The sequence below is a fragment of the Mus pahari genome, chromosome 13 (genome assembly GCF_900095145.1).
Source record: "Mus pahari chromosome 13, PAHARI_EIJ_v1.1, whole genome shotgun sequence".
In the NCBI taxonomy this organism is placed as follows: domain Eukaryota; kingdom Metazoa; phylum Chordata; class Mammalia; order Rodentia; family Muridae; genus Mus; species Mus pahari.
Genome location: NC_034602.1, coordinates 47,323,552 through 47,330,110, shown reverse-complemented (window position 1 = coordinate 47,330,110; position 6,559 = coordinate 47,323,552). Strand labels below are relative to the sequence as shown.

The following is a 6,559-nucleotide window of genomic DNA, read 5'->3' as shown; positions in this document are numbered from 1 at the left end:
AGAGAGATTGAAAATATGCCATTTCAGTGGGATCACACAGACCTACAAGGTCTTTAGATATTATTCCTTACCAGATCAGTCATGTTGCTGGATTAAATTCCTCTATACCCTCTATAAGTAATCACTGCTAAGTTTAGTTACAATAAATTAGCCTGTAATTAAAATAAATGTGACTTTATTATGCAAGATTTTTCACTTCAAACTTTTTTCCTTATCAAAGTTGATGATGAATACACCTTTGTTGCTTCAGTAATTCATTCATATTGTTGAGAATTCCATATATAAATGCATTTTATGATTTTAATAATGAATATTTTAGATGATTTTGATCTTTGCTAATTAAAAGTTATTATTGAGATTTATATAAAATTCTATGCAGAATTATATTTTCAGTATGAAAGAGTTTGTAAATCCTATTGAACAATTGCATTTAGCATTTCAAGGAAGTCCAAAAATATGTCCCAACATATGTGAATAAAAATTCCATATGCCACATTCATGAATACCTTATCTGGATTTATTTTTAAAAGTTACAAGCATTCTAATTGGTGTACATGCATCTTCAAGTATGTATTTTCTTAATAATAGAGTGCTCATATGCTCATTTGCCATGCATCCTTGCCCATTCAAATGGTAGTCATTCAATTTCACACGATTATATTTAATTTACATAAAACTTCTAGAATTCTTGATCCAGAAATTCTTAAAAAGCTCTTATCAAATCTGTGTTTCTAGAATGTTTCCATGTGTATATATTCATATATATTTCATTCTGTTTTCAAAAGAAGTTTTAAATTTAATAAATTATAACTTATGATTGGAATACATAAAAACAATGCTGAAAAACAAAGAAATTGTCTCTTTGAGATAGTAATTATTTATATTGAGAATGATAAAATTAATACACCAAGACACTAACTATAATAAAAATATTTTAAAACAATTCTATGAATAACTTATGACTAAAAATTCAAAATACTACTAAGATAAAAATATTTTATTTTAGTATAAAACGTTTTCAGTAAGAAACTTACTTGATGGGGGAGATATCACAGTCAAATAGCTGGTTTTCTCAGGAGTAGACTTACCCATTTCACTCTTGATGTAAGAACCCCTGTGATTTCCCCCAAATAGGAAGCTAGACCATATAATGTGTGGTAATGAGAGACTGTGTTTATGTTGTTCCCTTTATTTACAAAAAACCAAAAATTATATTATTATGTGAAATTTTTCATTAAACATTTAAAGAACATGTCTAACTTTTAATGAACCATATGGGAAGTGGCTTGGTTTTTAATATCTTAATGACTAAAATAGGGAAATAATTTACAAGAGAATTGTAGGAGGCTACCCTTCATAAACTTAGAAATAAATAAATTTTAGATGTAACTAAATTTAAATTTAAATTTTAGAAATATATGTCAGTAAATTATTATATGTACATATTTCAATTCCAAAGATTACATTGTTTATTTGGGGTTTCTATTGCTGTGAAGAGACACTTTGATGACAGCAATTCTAATTCAGGAAAACATATAACAGGTGCTGGCTTACAGTTCAGTGGGTTAGTCTGTTATCATTATTGGCTGGAAACATGGCAGCATACAGATAGACATGGTGCTGGAGAGGTAGCTGAGTATTCTACCTCCAGATTGTCAAGTAACAGAAAGTTGAGTGACACTAGTCCTAGCTTGCACATCTGGAACCTCAAAGATGTACCCTATTTCCTCCAACAAGTCGGCACCTCCTAAAAATGACACTCTCTAGGCATCTCTGAGGGAGATTTTTTAATCAGAACAACACAGACACTTGTGGTCTTCATCTTACATATTTCTTTCTTGGGTTTTGTCTTTGTTGTTACTCGGGTTTGTCTATAAACTGAGCCATGGTTTGTAACGTGCCTATTCTTGCTTCGAACTGCAATTAGTGAATATCCACTACATTTTTTTTTCCTTCTACTGTGTGAGTAAGGGTTAAACCTCTTTATTTCTTCATGATTGAGGCACTGGCCAATAATAAATTCCTCTTCTGGACCTTTGTAGGAAAATCTGCATTATACGCCTCCTAGAGAAGAACTACAAGAACAAGATATATGCCTGAGAAATTTGAGAGATATTAGTCGTAATCTCCATGTGGATTTTTGTGCCCACAGTGACACCATCAGTGACTGAGGACTGCTCTATATTCTGTTACTCAACAAGGACACAGCGCTCCAATTTTCAATGTTTTATTTTTCCAAAGATATATTATTTTCAAGATAATTAAAACATTTTTCCATTTTTGTTTTCATGTTTCTGATTTTAATGACTATGTGCAGGTTTACATATTACTAGTAGCGCATTAGAATTCTCACCTATAAATTGCCATCAATTTTATTTTAGAATTGTTATATAATTGATATTGATTTCAGGACCTCCTTACGTGCTATTTGTACAAAGGGCATGCTACAGTGCCAACCACATTATTTCTCCCTTAATTTGTGGCGTTCATAGATCAAACAATTTCTATGTGATCTCTCCCAGTAGACAATATCCTCTTTCTAATTTATAACTTTATTCTACCTAATAATAGCTACTAGATGAACACTTGAGGTATGTGAAAGCAGAAACCTGTCTTAAGAGTCTTGATAAAAATAAGGCTCTCACACTAAGATTCAAGACCAATTAGTTATATTTTTAATACCCTATGCTCCAGTATATGTTTAGGGAGCATGGCATGCTGATAGAAACTACTGTTCTGCCATAAAATGTCAAATGCATTATTCATAACACATCGCAGTAAGCTGAATAATTAATACCTCAATATCACTGATAACCAACGCTTCCCTTCCTCGTGTCAATATACAATTTGGAAATTCTTTTTGATGCAAGCCCAAAGCACACATCACACTCTGCGGGAGTTCTGCATTCTGAAAGATATATATGCATGCACTCAAAATCTGAACCACAGCTATTGTGCATTTCAGCAATTACTTCCACCAAATCCCCATAAATAGAGGTGAAAATATGTAGCTTACTTAATCCTTTCAGAAAATCAGAGAGGTGATACATCGAAGTAAAGTACTGATTTTAAAATAATGGTGGTCGAAGTCTGTGCACAGTTCAGTTTGTATGTAGAAATGGACCTTCTTCACAATGCAGCTTAAAAACTGACTTAATATAGAATTAGACTGAATGAAAGCACCGAAAAGATGATTCAGGGAGGGATAGAGTTTTTAGATGTTCATGACTCTGGGGATTAATATACCTAACAAAGAGAAAGGAGACTAATTCCTAGCTAGATGATGACAATATATCACTTATTATACATCACCTAAAGTTTCAGTTGAAAGGATATCAGCATCCCATTAACCAATGTTATCTTTTACCTTTCCTTCATGGCAGCAATTAATACATATTTAACCAGTGGAGTATTATAGTACTCTAACCAGAGATCTGCTCTTGGCAGAATACTGGGGATGTTTGTTTTAATTTTGTAATCTAGATTCTTTGGAACTACTACTGTAATTGAGGGGTCAAAATTACTTATGAGAATAATAGGAATTATATACTTATAAGAAACTGTCAGCATTTCATGACTCTGTCAGCATTTCATGACTTAATTGGTATAGAACAGTCTAGATAGATACTATTATGATAAGGAATAGAGATTATTATGGTTGTTGAAATGACAGTAAAATAATGCATCAAGGCATAGTCAAGGATTAGAAATTCCATTGTAAATTAATGATCTAGCTAAAGTAATTTTGAGTTAGGGTGATAGGCAAGAAAATATTTACAGAAATAGTCAAACTGATTAAACTGTGGCCCTGAATCTGTAAAATGTCAAATTCTGATTCTCTACTGGCATATTAGGAAGTGTGTTCTCTTTGCACCCCAGGCCATTTAGATATGTTTTCTCTAACAGTAACCTGGTTTCACAGAGAGTCATTTTTATTTCTCTTGAGAGTGCTGTAGCCTGAAGCATAAAGACCTACATCTACCCATGATAGAAATTTACCCCAAATCTGACCAAGACAAGATGATTTCAACTCTTATGTACGGGATGGCTTCCTGCTGCTCTTGGCTTTGTAAAAGTCTTTGTTGTTCACTCTCCCTGAAGTTGTAGAGTTTATTTTATTTTTTTCCATTAACAAGAGAACATTTCAATTCTGCTGGCATTCCTTTAGTAACTGAGGTGGCATTACTGGTAACTTCAGCACTTTGAAATGGTTTCAGTCAAGTTTTAGATGACAATCCTCACACCATTACTGACACTAACCGTTTCCAAACAATACAGCTGTAAAAGAAAACCTGGGAATTACATGGGAAAAGGAAGGTGTGGAAGGAGCTCTATTCAAAAGCAAAGATCTCCATGGAGTTAACAATGTCCTTTATGCATTGACTGAACTCCAAACCGGCCTTTCCTATTGACAAGCTAAAAGTATTTCTCATAATAGGATAGTCAAGCAACAAAAACTCATTTCCTCTCAATTGAAGGGAATTTCTAAAGTCACTGCTTCAAAGAATGACCTCTTTAGAAATGGGGCAGAACATTTTAGCTCTGTTCCTTCTCCATCTGTGTGTACTTAGCAGGAAACTGTCTTCCATCCCTTGCCTTACTATAAAGGGGCCCTTTGAGTGGGAAAAGAAGAACAGTGCACAGATGATAGTGTGATTCTTCGAATGATTCACATTTATTCTCCACTTAACTACATTGTTAGTCATCTGTATTGTTCTATTGGTAGTTCAGTTTCTGATTTTTCCAAATGACATAGATCTTTGTAAAGATATAATGAACATCCACAGGAAGTTCTTTAACATTTAACCCTTGGCATATTGAAGAAATGTAAAGTGACAAAGCCCAATAAAATTTTGCTTCAGGGATGGAGTATGCTAACCACACGCTTGTATTTGGCAGTAGTCTGGTGCAAAGTGTCTCCTAAGTCAACAACAGTTCCTTGCTATTTTGTTAAGGTCAGGTGAAAATTTTTAAGTTTCTAGTCAAACAGTTTACCATTTCTTGATCTATTCAGAGCACTGCTTAGAATTTTATTCACATGTTTCTATTATATGAACATGGACTTTTCTGAGCATTAATTGTGTTTGTAACAATTGTGTTACCTCCACTTTTTTCTAAAAATTAATGATCCATAGAAGAGCATTTCAAAATAATCAGTTTACCATATGTAAATCATGCAGAATAATACCATTCAGAATATTTAACCATTAATTTTTTTTTAAAGATTTTTCAGTGTCTTTTTCAGGGCTTTGATGGTATTTTCTAAATTTTATTTTAACTTCCAAATATCAGATAAAATATTAAGTGCTCTTAGAGTATGAGAAAGTAATATTTTATTACATCAAAATATGTAATATATAATGGGAAATGTGAGTAAGTAATCAATATAAAGTAGTAAGGTTTGATACATTTAAGATGTGCCTGTATATTTCTATGCATAACTTTAATAACCACCTAAAGGGAAATTTACCATGATCCTGAGCCAAAAATACTCAGAAAAGATTTTAAATTGTTTTGGATTACTACTGTGATGTTACAACTATATTCATTATCTTTTACTATAATAATTTAAAATATTAAGTACCATTGCCAGATCCTATTCCGTTATCTTTGTTTTCAAATGTTTCATTAATTGTGGATGAAAGGATGCATATTGTAAATGGAATAAGGCATTCCTTTTATCCTATTCTTTTTGCTTATATATTATCATATTTTAAAATGCTATAATTAAACAAGAATACCATCTGCTAAATTAAATTAAATATGGTATTAAGAACATTTGTTTTCTTCTAACCATTATGCTTCCCTAAAGAAGACCATTTCAAGGACATTTAAAGTGTAGATGTAAGTTTAAATTTTTGGTGATAGTTCATATATTCAGCAGAGATGCAGGGCTCCAGAGGAAACTTTTTTATCATAGTGGCTAGACAATAAAGGAGATAAGTCCTAGATAAGGCATTTATGTCTGGAGGTCATGTGAGGCTTGCCATGCTAGGTAGCATCTGTGTTTAATCTTGAGCACATCTGACATGGTTCTTGAGACAAATTACCATTAAAGGGCCATGGTCAGAGAAAGGCATCAAGGAGAAGCGAGAAGGCTAATTTAATTGCCTTTGTTCCTCAGTGACATAACTTAAATTGAGCTTGTATTTCTGAGAGCACATGGGTATTTGCATACCTGGTTTTTCATAAGTGGAGAAATGAGCTCAAAACACTTGGCCAACAGATAATGTACCACTTGATATTTGAAGGACAAAGAGTACAGTAGGGAATCAAGGAAATCGGTACATTTTTTTTTAAAGGGTTTTCTCCTGAGTTGAGGAGAAGTGCCTGTGGTAATGAGCCTCCATATAAATACAAAATACAAAACAATAAATACAAGAGGAAAAGCCAAATACTTACCCTCATTATATGTTCTTGGAGAAAAGCCATAACTCATGGCTAAGTGCAGGTATATCATGTATGAATTAGCTTTGCTAATTTAAGTGTTCTGAACTTAAACAAAGAGATTTAAGAAATTGAAACTGGTTCATCTCCTGACACAGTTTGTCACAAATTG

General features: G+C 32.7%; 1 non-coding gene across 1 annotated transcript; it reads left to right on the top strand.

Moving 5' to 3' along the window:
* The first annotated feature begins 1,026 nt into the window (after positions 1 to 1,026).
* LOC115065274 lies at positions 1,027 to 1,189 on the top strand. The gene has a single exon (XR_003845067.1). It is a non-coding gene; the product is annotated as a U1 spliceosomal RNA (small nuclear RNA).
* The last annotated feature ends 5,370 nt before the right edge of the window (positions 1,190 to 6,559 follow it).